At 38.4% G+C, this 15,105-nt stretch overlaps 1 long non-coding RNA gene across 1 annotated transcript in view; it reads left to right on the top strand.

The window, feature by feature from the left end:
• Positions 1 to 1,968: 1,968 nt before the first annotated feature.
• LOC128021744 (uncharacterized) overlaps positions 1,969 to 15,105 on the top strand; it is a 56,068-nt gene continuing 42,931 nt past the window's right edge. The window contains exon 1 of the long non-coding RNA XR_008185689.1: positions 1,969 to 2,128. This is a non-coding gene — a long non-coding RNA (uncharacterized LOC128021744). The remainder of the gene's footprint in view (positions 2,129 to 15,105) is intronic.

Genomic DNA, 15,105 nt, shown 5'->3' with positions numbered 1-15,105 from the left:
ATGTGAAGTTTGGGGAAGATCGGACATTTTATGCCTGAGTTATAACATCTTTTATTCCCATGGCGAGACATCGAACTTCGCCATGGTGCCGTGGACATGCCTTTTAACGAAAACTCAAGATCTTCACAACTGAACATCGCACAGGCCTTTAGACTAGACTGACCAAAAAAAAGACATTGATGGCATAACATTTCTAGGAGTAGTTCGTCGCAGCGTAAAATATGTCACTTCCTGTTGCCAATAGGTGGCGCTATGACTATAACTGAATATGGGCATGTCAATCTTTTCAGCTTCAGAGTCTCATCAAACATGTGAAGTTTGGGGCAGATTGGACATTGTATGTGTGAGTTATAGCAACTTCATTTTTCATGGCGAATCATCGAAATTCGCCAGGCAGCCACGGACACGCCCTTCGACGAAAACTCAAGATCTTCGCAATTTAACATCGCAAAGGCCTTTAGATTAGGCATACCAAATTTGGTGTTGATTTGAAGAACTCTCTAGGAGGAGTTCGTTAAAATACAACACATGGAAATGACCAAAATTACACAAAATATGCTCATAATATTAAAAATAACCGACTTCCTGTTGGGTTTACAATTTCGCTCCAAGAGTCTTTTTTGTAGGTATTGGTGTGTTACATATGTGTGCCAATTTTCGTGCATGTACGTGAAACATAGCTGGAAGGCTGTTGATTTTCTTGGTATAGGTGGCGCTGTCGAGCCATTTTGCCACACCCTCTTCTGAATCCTATATCAGACGAAAATTTTCACCAGGTTTGACGCGTGTGCAAAGTATCATGACTTTTTGAGCATGTTAAAGCCCTCAAAAATGCGATTCATTCGGGAGAAGAAGAAGAAGAAGAAGAAGAATAAAAAACAAAGCAGATACAAGAGGGTCCTCGCACCTCGGTGCTCGGGCCCTAATTAAAGCTGCAAGCAGCGATGAACGGGCCCTCGCACCCGGGCTCACCGCCATCGTGTGGTTTTAGTAAAAAGGTGAACGTTGAGAAATATGCATTTAATGTCCTAAATATAAGTTGAATATATCAAAGTATAACCCATATATGTGCCAATCTTACCGTTGCCAGCAGGTGGCGCTATCATTATAATGGAATATTGGCCTTCAGATGTGTTCAGGCCAGGACTCTTATCAAACATGTGAAGTTTGGGGAAGATTGAACATTTTATGCTTGAGTTACAACAACTTCTCTTGCTGTGGCAAGACATCAAATTTTGTCATGGCGCCATGGAAACACACTTTAACAAAAACTCAAGATCTCCAAAAGTTAACATTGCACATGCCTTTAGATTAGACTGACCACAAAATATATGTTAATCTCAAAAAATTTATAGGAGTAGTTTGTCGCAGCGTAAAACATGTCACTTCCTGTTGCCAATAGGTGGCGCTATGACTATAACTGAATGTGGGCATGTAGATCTGTTAAGGGCAGAAGTTTTATCTAACATGTGAAGTTTGGGGCAGATTGGACATTGTATGTCTGAGTTACAGCAACTTCCTTTTTCATGGCGAAACATCGAAATTTGTCAGGCCGCCATGGACACGCCCTTTAACGAAATCTAAAGATCTTCGCAATTTAACATCGCAAAGGGCTTAAGATTACACTGACCAGGTTTGGTGTTGATCTGAATAAATCTCTAGGAGGAGTTCGTTAAAGTACAACCCCTGAAAATGGCAAAAACAACACCAATTTTGCAGAGAAAATTCTAAATAACCGACTTCCTGTTGGGATTCGGATTTCATACCATAAGACTTTTTTGTAGGTATTGGTGTGTTACATGTGTATACCGATTTTTGTACATGTACGTGAAACATAGCTCGAGGCGCACTCTGTTGAAAGTGTATAGGTGGCGCTATCGAGCCATTTTGCCACACCTGATGGAATTTTGGCCTTCAGATGTGTTCAGGCCAGGACTCTTATCACACATGTGCAGTTTGGGGAAGATCGGACATTTTATGCCTGAGTTATAACATCTTTTATTCCCATGGCGAGACATCGAACTTCGTGACGGCGCCATGGACACGCCTTTTAACGAAAACTCAAGATCTTCACAACTTAACATCGCACAGGCCTTTAGATTAGACTGACCACAAAAAATACATTGATGTCATAAAATTTCTAGGAGTAGTTCATCGCAGTGTAAAATATGTCACTTCCTGTTGCCAATAGGTGGCGCTATGACTATAACTGAATATGGGCATGTCAATCTGTTCAGGTCAGGAGTCTCATCAAACATGTGAAGTTTGGGGCAGATTGGTCATTGTATGTCTGAGTTATAGCAACTTCCTGTTTCATGGCGAATCATCAAAATTCGCCAGGCCGCCACGGACACGCCAATTAACGAAAACTCAAAAGCTTCGCAATTTAACATCGCAAAGGCCTTCAGATTAGGCATACCAAATTTGGTGTTTATCTGAATGAATCTCTAGGAGGAGTTCGTTAAAATACAACGCATGGAAATGACAAAAATGACACAAAATTTGCTCATAATATTAGAAATAACTGACTTCCTGTTGGGTTTCGGATTTTGCTCCAAGAGACTTTTTTGTAGGTATTGGAGAGTTACAAGTGTATACCGATTTTCATACATGTATATTAAACGTAGCTTGAGGCGCACACCGTTGAACGTGTATAGGTGGCGCTGTTGAGCCATTTTGCCACACCCACTTCTGAAACCCATATCAGACGTAAATTTTCGCCGGTTCTGAGGTGTGTGCAAAGTTTCATGACTTTTCGAGCATGTTTAGGCCCTAAAAAATGCGATTCATTTTGGAGAATAATAATAATAATAATAATAATAATAATAATAATAATAATAATAATAATAATAATAATAAATGGAGCAATTCCAAGAGGGTCCTCACACCATCGGTGCTCGGGCCCTAATAATAAACGGAGCAATTCCAAGAGGGTCCTCACACCATCGGTGCTCGGGCCCTAATAATAATAATAATAATAATAATAATAATAATAATAAACAAAGCAGATACAAGAGGGTCCTCGCACCTCGGTGCTCGGGCCCTAATTAAAGCTGCAAGCAGCGATACACGGGACCTCGCACCCGGGCTCACCGCCATCGTGTGGCTTTATTAAAAAGGTGAACGTTGAGAAATATGCATTTAATGTCCTAAATATAAGTGGAGTATATCAAAGTATATCCCATATATGTGCCAATCTTACCGTTGCCAGCAGGTGGCGCTATCATTATAATGGAACATTGACCTTCAGATGTGTTCAGGCCAGGACTCTTATCAAACATGTGAAGTATGGGGAAGATTGAACATTTTATGCTTGAGTTACAACAACTTCTCTTGCTGTGGCAAGACATCAAATTTTGTCATGGCGCCATGGAAACGCCTTTTAACAAAAACTCAAGATCTCCAAAAGTTAACATTGCACAGGCCTTTAGATTAGACTGACCACAAAATATATGTTAATCTCAAAAAAATTATAGGAGTAGTTTGTCGCAGCGTAAAACATGTCACTTCCTGTTGCCAATAGGTGGCGCTTTGACTATAACTGAATGTGGGCATGTAGATCTGTTAAGGGCAGAAGTTTTATCTAACATGTGAAGTTTGAGGCAGACTGGACATTGTATGTCTGAGTTACAGCAACTTCTTTTTTCATGGCGAAACATCGAAATTTGTCAGGCCGCCATGGACACGCCCTTTAACGAAATCTAAAAATCTTCGCAATTTAACATCGCAAAGGGCTTACAATTACACTGACCAGGTTTGGTGTTGATCTGAATAAATCTCTAGGAGGAGTTCGTTAAAGTACAACCCCTGAAAATGGCAAAAACAACGCCAATTTTGCAGAGAAAATTCTAAATATCCGACTTCCTGTTGGGATTCGGATTTCGTACCAAGATACTTTTTTGTAGGTATTGGTGTGTTACATGTGTATACCGATTTTTGTACATGTACGTGAAACATAGCTCGAGGCGCACTCTGTTGAAAGTGTATAGGTGGCGCTATCGAGCCATTTTGCCACACCCGGTGGAATTTTGGCCTTCGGGTGTGTTCAGGCCAGGACTCTTATCACACAAGTGCAGTTTGGGGAAGATCGGACATTTTATGCCTGAGTTATAACATCTTTTATTCCCATGGCGAGACATCGAACTTCGTGACGGCGCCATGGACACGCCTTTTAATGAAAACTCAAGATCTTCTCAACTTAACATCGCACAGGCCTTTAGATTAGACTGACCACAAAAAAGACATTGATGTCATAAAATTTCTAGGAACAGTTCATCGCAGTGTAAAATATGTCACTTCCTGTTGCCAATAGGTGGCGCTATGACTAGAACTGAATATAGGCATGTTAATCTGTTCAGGTCAGGAGTCTCATCAAACATGTGAAGTTTGGGGCAGATTGGTCATTGTATGTCTGAGTTATAGCAACTTCCTGTTTCATGGCGAATCATCAAAATTCGCCAGGCCGCCACGGACACGCCCATTAACGAAAACTCAAAAGCTTCGCAATTTAACATCGCAAAGGCCTTCAGATTAGGCATGCCAAATTTGGTGTTGATCTGAATGAATCTCTAGGAGGAGTTTGTTAAAATACAACGCATGGAAATGACAAAAATGACACAAAATTTGCTCATAATATTAGAAATAACCGACTTCTTGTTGGATTTTGGATTTTGCTCCAAGATACTTTTTTGTAGGTATTGGAGAGTTACATGTGTATACCGATTTTCATACATGTACATGAAACGTAGCTCGAGGCGCACACTGTTGAACGTGTATAGGTGGCGCTGTTGAGCCATTTTGCCACACCCACTTCTGAAACCCATATCAGACGTAAATTTTCGCCAGTTCTGAGGTGTGTGCAAAGTTTCATGACTTTTCGAGCATGTTTAGGCCCTCAAAAATGCGATTCATTTTGGAGAATAATAATAATAATAATAATAATAATAATAATAATAAGTAAAGCTGCAAGCAGCGATGAACGGGCCCTCGCACCCGGGCTCACCACCAGCGAGTTGCTTTAGTAAAAAGGTGAACGGTGAGAAATATGCATTTAATGTCATAAATATAAGTGGAATATATCAAAGTATATCCCATATATGTGCCAATCTTACCGTTGCCAGCAGGTGGCGCTATCATTATAATGGAATATTGGCCTTCAGATGTGTTCAGGCCAGGACTCTTATCAAACATGTGAAGTTTGGAGAAGATTGAACATTTTATGGTTGAGTTACAACAACTTCTCTTGCTGTGGCAAGACATCAAATTTCGTCATGGCGCCATGGAAACGCCCTTTAACAAAAACTCAAGATCTCCAAAAGTTAACATTGCACAGGCCTTTAGATTAGACTGACCACAAAATATATGTTAATCCCAAAAAAATTATAGGAGTAGTTTGTCGCAGCGTAAAACATGTCACTTCCTGTTGCCAATAGGTGGCGCTATGACTATAACTGAATGTGGGCATGTAGATCTGTTAAGGGCAGAAGTTTTATCTAATATGTGAAGTTTGGGGCAGATTGGACATTGTATGTCTGAGTTACAGCAACTTCCTTTTTCATGGCGAAACATCGAAATTTGTCAGGCCGCCATGGACACGCCCTTTAATGAAATCTAAAGATCTTCGCAATTTAACATCGCAAAGGGCTTAATATTACACTGACCAGGTTTGGTGTTGATCTGAATAAATCTCTAGGAGGAGTTCGTTAAAGTACAAACCCCTGAAAATGGCAAAAACAACGCCAATTTTGCAGAGAAAATTATAAATAACTGACTTCCTGTTGGGATTTGGATTTCGTACCAAGAGAGTTTTTTATAGGTATTGGTGTGTTACATGTGTGTACCGATTTTTGTACATGTACGTGAAACATAGCTCGAGGCACACTCCGTTGAAAGTGCATATGCACTCCGTTGAAAGTGTATAGGTGGCGCTATCGAGCCATTTTGCCACACCCAATGGAATATTTGCCTTCATATGTGTTCAGGCCAGGACCCTTATCACACACGTGAAGTTTGGGGAAGATCGGACATTTTATGCCTGAGTTATAACATCTTTTATTCCCATGGCAAGACATCGAACTTCGTCACGGCGCCATGGACACGCCTTTTAACAAAAACTCAAGATCTTCACAACTAAACATCACACAGGTCTTTAGATTAGACTGATCACAAAAAAGACATTGATGTCATAAAATTTCTAGAAATAGTCTGTCACAGTGTAAAATATGTCATTCCCTGTTGCCAACAGGTGGCGCTATGACTATAACTGAATATGAGCATGTCGATCTGTTCAGGTCAAGAGTCTCATCCAACATGTGAAGTTTGGGGCAGATTGGACATTGTATGTCTGAGTAACATCAACTTCTTTTTTCATGGCGAAACATCGAAATTTGTCAGGCCGCCATGGACACGCCCTTTAACGAAACCTCAAGTCCTTCACAATTTAACATCGCAAGTGGCTTTAGATTACACTGACCAAGTTTGGTGTTGATCTGAATAAATCTCTAGGAGGAGTTCGTTAAAGTACAACCCCAGAAAATGGCAAAAACAACACCAATTTTGAAGGGATAATTCAAAATAACCGACTTCCTGTTGGGATTCGGATTTCGTACCAAGAGACTTTTTTTTGTAGATATTGGTGAGTTACATGTGTGTACCAATTTTTGTACATGTACGTGAAACATAGCTCGAGGCGCACTCCGTTGAAAGTGTATAGGTGGCGCTATCGAGCCATTCTGCCACACCCGGTGGACTATTGGCCTGCAGATCTGTTCCGGCCAGGACTCTTATCACACATGTGAAGTTTGGGGAAGATCGGACATTTTATGCCTGAGTTATAACATCTTTTATTCCCATGGCGAGACATCGAACTTCGTCGTGGCGCCATGAACAAGCCTTTTAACGAAAACTCAAGATCTTCACAACTGAACATCGCACAGGCCTTTAGATTAGACTGACCACAAAAAATACATTGATGTCATAAAATTTCTAGGAGTAGTTCGTCGCAGCGTAAAATATGTCACTTCCTGTTGCCAATAGGTGGCGCTATGACTATAACTGACTATGGGCATGTCAATCTGTTCAGGTTCGGAGTCTCATCAAACATGTGAAGTTTGGGGCAGATTGGACATTGTATGTGTGAGTTATAGCAACTTCATTTTTCATGGCGAATCATCGAAATTCGCCAGGCCGCCACGGACACGCCCTTCAACGAAAACTCAAGATCTTCGCAATTTAACATCACAAAGGCCTTTAGATTAGGCATACCAAATTTGGTGTTGATTTGAAGAACTCTCTAGGAGGAGTTCGTTAAAATACAACACATGGAAATGACCAAAATTACACAAAATATGCTCATGATATTAAAAATAACCGACTTCCTGTTGGGTTTAGAATTTCGCTCCAAGAGTCTTTTTTGTAGGTATTGGTGTGTTACATATGTGTGCCAATTTTCGTGCATGTACGTGAAACATAGCTGGAAGGCTTTTGATTTTCTTGGTATAGGTGGCGCTGTCGAGCCATTTTGCCACACCCTCTTCTGAATCCTATATCAGACGAAAATTTTCACCAGGTTTGACGCGTGTGCAAAGTTTCATGACTTTTTGAGCATGTTAAAGCCCTCAAAAATGCGATTCATTCGGGAGAAGAAGAAGAATAATAATAATAATAATAATAATAATAATAATAATAATAATAAACAAAGCAGATACAAGAGGGTCCTCACACCATCGGTGCTCGGGCCCTAAAAACAAAGCAGATACAAGAGGGTCCTCGCACCTCGGTGCTCGGGCCCTAATTAAAGCTGCAAGCAGCGATGAACGGGCCCTCGCACCCGGGCTCACCGCCATCGTGTGGCTTTAGTAAAAAGGCGAATGTTGAGAAATATGCATTTAAACTCATAAATATAAGTGCAATATATCAAAGTTTATTCCATATGTGTGCCAATCTTCCTTTTGCCAGCAGGTGGCGCTATCGTTATAATGGAATATTGGCCTTCAGATGTGTTCAAGCCAGGACCCTTATCACACATGTGAAGTTTGGGCAAGATCGGACATTTTATGCCTGAGTTATAACATCTTTTATTCCCATGGCGAGACATCGAACTTCGTCATGGCGACATGGACATGCCTTTTAACAAAAACTCAAGATCTTCACAACTAAACATCACACAGGTCTTTAGATTAGACTGACCACAAAAAAGACATTGATGTCATAAAATTTCTAGGAGTAGTTTGTCACAGTGTAAAATATGTCACTTCCAGTTGCCAATAGGTGGCGCTATGACTATAACTGAATATTGGCATGTAGATCTGTTCAGGTGTAGAGTCTTATCAAAAATTTGAAGTTTGGGGCGGATTGGACATTGTATGTGTGAGTTATAGCACCATCATTTTTCATGGCGAATCATCGAAATTTGTCAGGCCGCCATGGACACGCCCTTTAACGAAACCTCAATTCCTTCGCAATTTAACATGGCAAAGGGCTTTAGATTACACTGACCAAGTTTGGTGTTGATCTGAATAAATCTCTAGGAGGAGTTCGTTAAAATACAACCCCTGAAAATGACAAAAACAACACCAATTTTGCAGGGAAAATTAAAAATAACCGACTTCCTGTTGGGATTCGGGTTTCGTACCAAGATACTTTTTTGTAGCTATTGGTGTGTTACATATGTTTACCGATTTTCGTACATGTAGATGACATGTAGCTCGAGGCGCACTCCATTAAAAATGTATAGGTGGCGCTATCGAGCCATTTTGCCACACCCAATGGAATATTAGCCTCCAGATGTGTTCAGGTCAGTACTCTTATCAAACATTTGAAGTTTGGGCAAGATCTGATATTTTATGACTGAGTTACAACAACTTCTACTCCCATGGCGAGACATCGAACTTTGACATGGCGCCATGGACACGCCCTTTAACGAAAACTCAAGATCTTCTCAATTTAACATCGTACAGGCCTTTAGATTAGACTGACGACAAAAAAGACATTGATGTCAAAAATTTCTAGGAGTAGTTTGTCGCAGCGTAAAATATGTCACTTCCTGTTGCCAATAGGTGGCGCTATGACTATAACTGAATATGGTCATGTCAAACCGTTCAGGACAGGAGTCTCATCAAACATGTGAAGTTTGGGGCAGATTGGTCATTGTATGTCTGAGTTATAGCAACTTCCTGTTTCATGGCGAATCATCGAAATTCACCAGGCCGCCACACACAGGCCCTTCAACGAAAACTCAAAAGCTTCGCAATTTAACATCGCAAAGGCCTTTAGATTAGGCATACCAAATTTGGTGTTGATCTGAATTAATCTCTAGGAGGAGTTCGTTAAAATACAACGCATGGAATTGACAAAAATGACACAAAATTTGCTCATAATATTATAAATAACCGACTTCCTGTTGGGTTTCAGATTTTTCTCCAAGAGACTTTTTTGTAGGTATTGGAGAGTTACATGTGTATACCGATTTTCATACATGTACATGAAACGTAGCTCGAGGCGCACACCGTTGAACGTGTATAGGTGGCGCTGTTGAGCCATTTTGCCACACCCACTTCTGAAACCCATATCAGACGTAAATTTTCGCCAGTTCTGAGGTGTGTGCAAACTTTCATGACTTTTCGAGCATGTTTAGGCCCTCAAAAATGCGATTCATCTTAGAGAATAATAATAATAATAATAATATAATAATAATAAACGGAGCAATTCCAAGAGGGTCCTCACACCATCGGTGCTCGGGCCCTAATTAAAGCTGCAAGCAGCGATGAACGGGCCCTCGCACCCGGGCTCACCGCCATCGTGTTGCTCTAGTAAAAAGGTGAATGTTGAGAAATATGCATTTAATGTCCTAAATATAAGTGGAATATATCAAAGTATATCCCATATATGTGCCAATCTTACCGTTGCCAGCAGGTGGGGCTATCATTATAATGGAATATTGGCCTACAGATGTGTTCAGGCCAGGACTCTTATCAAACATTTGAAGTTTGGGGAAGATTGAACATTTTATGCTTGAGTTACAACAACTTCTCTTGCTGTGGCAAGACATCAAATTTTGTCATGGCGCCATGGAAACGCCCTTTAACAAAAACTCAAGATCTCCAAAAGTTAACATTGCACAGGCCTTTAGATTAGACTGACCACAAAAATTATAGGAGTAGTTTGTCGCAGCGTAAAACATGTCACTTCCTGTTGCCAATAGGTGGCGCTATGACTTTAACTGAAAGTGGGCATGTAGATCTGTTAAGGGCAGAAGTCTTATCTAACATGTGAAGTTTGGGGCAGACTGGACATTGTATGTCTGAGTTACAGCAACTTCCTTTTTCATGGCGAAACATCGAAATTTGTCAGGCCACCATGGACACGCCCTTTAACGAAATCTAAAGATCTTCGCAATTTAACATCGCAAAGGGCTTAAGATTACACTGACCAGGTTTGGTGTTGATCTGAATAAGTCTCTAGGAGGAGTTCGTTAAAGTACAACCCCTGAAAATGGCAAAAACAACACCAATTTTGCAGAGAAAATTCTAAAAAACCGACTTCCTGTTGGGATTCGGATTTCGTACCAAGAGACTTTTTTGTAGGTATTGGTGTGTTACATGTGTATACCGATGTTTGTACATGTACGTGAAACATAGCTCGAGGCGCACTCTGTTGAAAATGTATAGGTGGCGCTATCGAGCCATTTTGCCACACCTGATGGAATTTTGGCCTTCACATGTGTTCAGGCCAGGACTCTTATCACACATGTGAAGTTTGGGGAAGATCGGACATTTTATGCCTGAGTTATAACATCTTTTATTCCCATGGCGAGACATCGAACTTCGTGACGGCGCCATGGTTACGCCTTTTAACGAAAACTCAAGATCTTGAAAACTTAACATCGCACAGGCCTTTAGATTAGACTGACCACAAAAAATACATTGATGTCATAAAATTTCTAGGAGTAGTTCATCGCAGTGTAAAATATGTCACTTCCTGTTGCCAATAGGTGGCGTTATGACTATAACTGAATATGGGCATGTCAATCTGTTCAGGTCAGGAGACTCATCAAACATGTGAAGTTTGGGGCAGATTGGTCATTGTATGTCTGAGTTATAGCAACTTCCTATTTCATGGCGAATCATTGAAATTCACCAGGCCGCCACGGACACGCCCATTAACGAAAACTCAAAAGCTTCGCAATTTAACATCGCAAAGGCCTTTAGATTAGGCATACCAAACTTGGTGTTGATCTGAATAAGTCTGTAGGAGGAGTTCGTTAAAATACAACGCATGGAAATGGCAAAAATGACACAAAATTTGCTCATAATATTAAAAATAACCGACTTCCTGTTGGGTTTAGAATTTTGCTCTAAGAGACTTTTTTGTAGGTACTGGAGAGTTACACATGTGTACCGATTTTCATACATATACGTGAAACATAGCTCGAGGCGCACACCTTTGAACGTGTATAGGTGGCGCTGTCGAGCCATTTTGCCACACCCACTTCTGAAACCCATATCAGATGTAAATTTTCGCCAGTTCTGAGGTGTGTGCAAAGTTTCATGACTTTTTGAGTATGTTTAGGCCCTCAAAAATGCGATTCATTTTGGAGAAGTATAATAATAATAATAAATATAGCTGCAAGCAGCGATGGCGGGCTCAAGCCACCAATGCCATCGCCACCCCGGTGGCATCAGGTAAACTGTGCCCAGCGGCCACATGCATTCACAATATCCCTCTGGCTGTGAGGTTTTAAGGGATATGGCAGTTAAAGGGTTAATCCGAATCATTTAGACTTTAGAATCACATTCACAGAACAATATATATATATATATATATATATATATATATATATATATATATATATATATATATATATATATATATATATATATATATATATATATAACTTTAGTAACACTTTACAATAAGATTCCATTTATAAACATTATGTTAACATGAACAATATTTATATAGCATTCATTCAACAATGTTTTATTGTGATTTTTTTCCAAGCACATTTTACCAATTCCAAACCATATAAATCTTAATAACTACCATTATTTTTTATTTAATCATTTATGAGTGCTATACAATAGTCCAGGAAAGCTGGAAGAGAAAAACAGGTCAAGAAGAACTGACAAAAAGAATTGCAAAATAATTAGGAATTAATGTGAAGATAAATTTTTAGTCAATTCTGCAAGACAGACTTTTCAGGAAAGGAGGTGGAATAAAAATGAGCTCCTAAATCTTAATCCCGGATTCTGGAAGATATATTCCTCAAACCATCGAACAAGAGGAGGTGGTGCTGGTCCTTCACGAGTCACTCTAATCTGTTCATAAAGCCTATATATAAAGCCTTAATATTTAGTATTTCACAAAACTTCATGGTATTCTAATTAAATCATTTTTTGGAATCTTAGATCTCTCAGAACCTGACACATTGTAATTCTGAGACTCCAGGAAAGTGGCAGTTCTGTAAAATGTTGGCGCTGGAGACTAAATGCTCCCTGATAGTTTCACACCTAATTCACTTAACACACACACAAACAAACACGCACACACACACACACACACACACACACACACACACACACACACACACACACTACCCACTGTGACAGAGGGACAGAGTGACATCAGATGTATGATAGTTTTTTAATTTTCTATCATCCATATAGTGTTGTATAGTCATGAAACTATGCATATTTCCTCAGAATGACTTGTCTTCTATGTGTAAATTTTTTAGAAGTGTTTAGAAGCTGCACTTTAAAAAAATAAAAGACATTTACTGGTTACTTTTTTACTGTTATTTCAAAAAATCACCACGACAAAACCATTCAAGCTATCCAAAACAAATTTGCATCTGTTCTGTAAGATAAATTCTTTAAAAAGTGGTAAAAGAGGATGTGGTGCTGATCCTTCAAGAGTCACTCAAAACGTGTCTGTCCATAAAGCCTATAAAGAATTATTCTTAATATACAGTTCACAATATTTCAGCTTGTTATTCTAATTAAGTGAGGGTCATTTTATCAGTAAAATACATAAAATTCATATTATTTTTCTTTGAAAGATTTCTATAAATGATTTAAATCATACTTGTTTCTACAATAATTATTTAAAAGTAATCCTATACCTCCATCTGGTGGCCATTATTGGTACTAAGAATTGCAAGCTTCATTTATAAGTTATGATAGTTTTAATTTTATGCTGGCTCTTGAAAATGATAAAGCTATGAAACTTACTGTGCTTCCTTCAAATGATGACTTCTACGTATATAAAAAATTATGAAGAGTTTGGAATGAAAAAATTTAAAGATATAGTAAAATAACTATTGTATTTTTTTATGTTACTTTAATAAATCGCTATGGCCACGCCATTTAAGCTATCCTAAACCCATTCACAATTTAACATCTCAGTATATTGGCTTCATGTTAAAAAAAGTTTGGTGTGAACTACTTGTGTCTTCTTGGAGGAGTATGAAATCATGTACAGGCTGATTTTATCATAAATCCACAATAGAATTTCTGAGTTCTGTATCAATCTGTGTTGTTGTTTGTTTATTTTTATTTTTTTATTTTTCATAGGAAGATAACTGATCCTTTACTCTCCTTTTTAATAAATGTGCTTATAAACCAAAAACAAGCTATTTATAGCTGTATTTATAAACTGCTTACTACTGACTATTAATATTGGGACAAGGCTTTATAAAGCATGAACTGACTATTTACTTTTTGAGTTTGAAATTATTATTTGCAGCACAAATAAGGTTTTTTAGGATTTTTAAAAATCCCTAAAACTGTCAGAAAAGGATAAAGCCTATTTCTATGTGAGTGGCTACATTTATTTGCTTTCATAACTATAATGCATAAACTATGAAATTATACAAAATGTATAAAAAAGTACAACAGTTATTGTTTTCCAATGTTTTTTATTAATTTTTTTTTTTTTGGATTTACATTTAAAAAAATTAGCCTACTGCAATCATTCTAAACAGCTTGAATAAAACCTGTTAATATTTATTATAGACCACTGTAACTGTGTATAATCTAACAAACAAGTTTATTATGAAAATAAAAGTGTGTACACCAGATAAATTGGACGATAAAGGAATTGCTAACAATAGTATAATAGAGCATGTTTTAGGTTTTTAGGCGTTTAGATGCAGAAATGGACAAATCAAATGTAAAATAAAATGTAATTGATTTAATTAAATATAGATTAATTCTTGTTAGAGCAAAATAATAAATAAATACGTACACACATTAAAAAAGCAGCCAAGATGAATGAATTTATTTTTTATATAGATTAAAATTGAAGACAGAAGCAGCTGGTATATGCGGTCACTTAATATTCAAATCCAGTAGATCCACTTCAGATATATTTCTCAACCGTTTATGTTCACGTGGCTGTTTTCGTTTATATTCGCTTAGCTATTTTGTGTTTTGAAATAATCTTGTCCGAGATGTGTTCGTTCTTACGACGAAAGGCAGAAACCTGCAGCTCGAGATATATGTTATTCTGCCAGTCGCTTTCAAATAGTCTTGCACACTTAAACGAGTCACAAACACCTGCATTTAGCTCTTGTAGTGTTACAATGGGTTTATTGTGTGCATTTGTGGTAATATTTTATTTAAAAAAGCTCTTAAACAAGAATAAATTCGTTTGTTTTGAGCTCGACACTGTACGCGCTGATCGGAGGCGTGATTTCAGATAGGCAGCCACAAATATTTCATTTTCACACAAACAGTTCAAAAACATCTGAATTTAGCTCTTGGTGTGTTCTAATTGGTTGATTGTGTGATATCGCTGTAATAATTTATTTTTAAAAGCTTTAAAACAGGAATAAATTCGTTTTCTCTGAGCTCTTTACTCCAGACGCTCGTGGTGACAGCGGTGATTCATCTCTCCTATTTCTCACGTATCTCTGGCCAGAAATAATTTATCCATGAGCCCTGAACCGGTAATAATCAGATATGTTGGTTTAGCTTGTCAGTGTGAATTAAATCTAAGTATTTGTTTGTATTTTTAACCGATTTAAAAGTGAAAGTAAAAGTCCGGGAATTGAACCTGTAGGGGCGCAATTTCTCTCAGACAATGGAAGTCTGAAGCACATATACT

Source organism: Carassius gibelio, chromosome A2, assembly GCF_023724105.1.
Source record: "Carassius gibelio isolate Cgi1373 ecotype wild population from Czech Republic chromosome A2, carGib1.2-hapl.c, whole genome shotgun sequence".
NCBI classification, from domain to species: domain Eukaryota; kingdom Metazoa; phylum Chordata; class Actinopteri; order Cypriniformes; family Cyprinidae; genus Carassius; species Carassius gibelio.
Note: the sequence above shows the minus strand (reverse complement) of the source record. Positions and strands in the feature narration are given on the sequence as shown.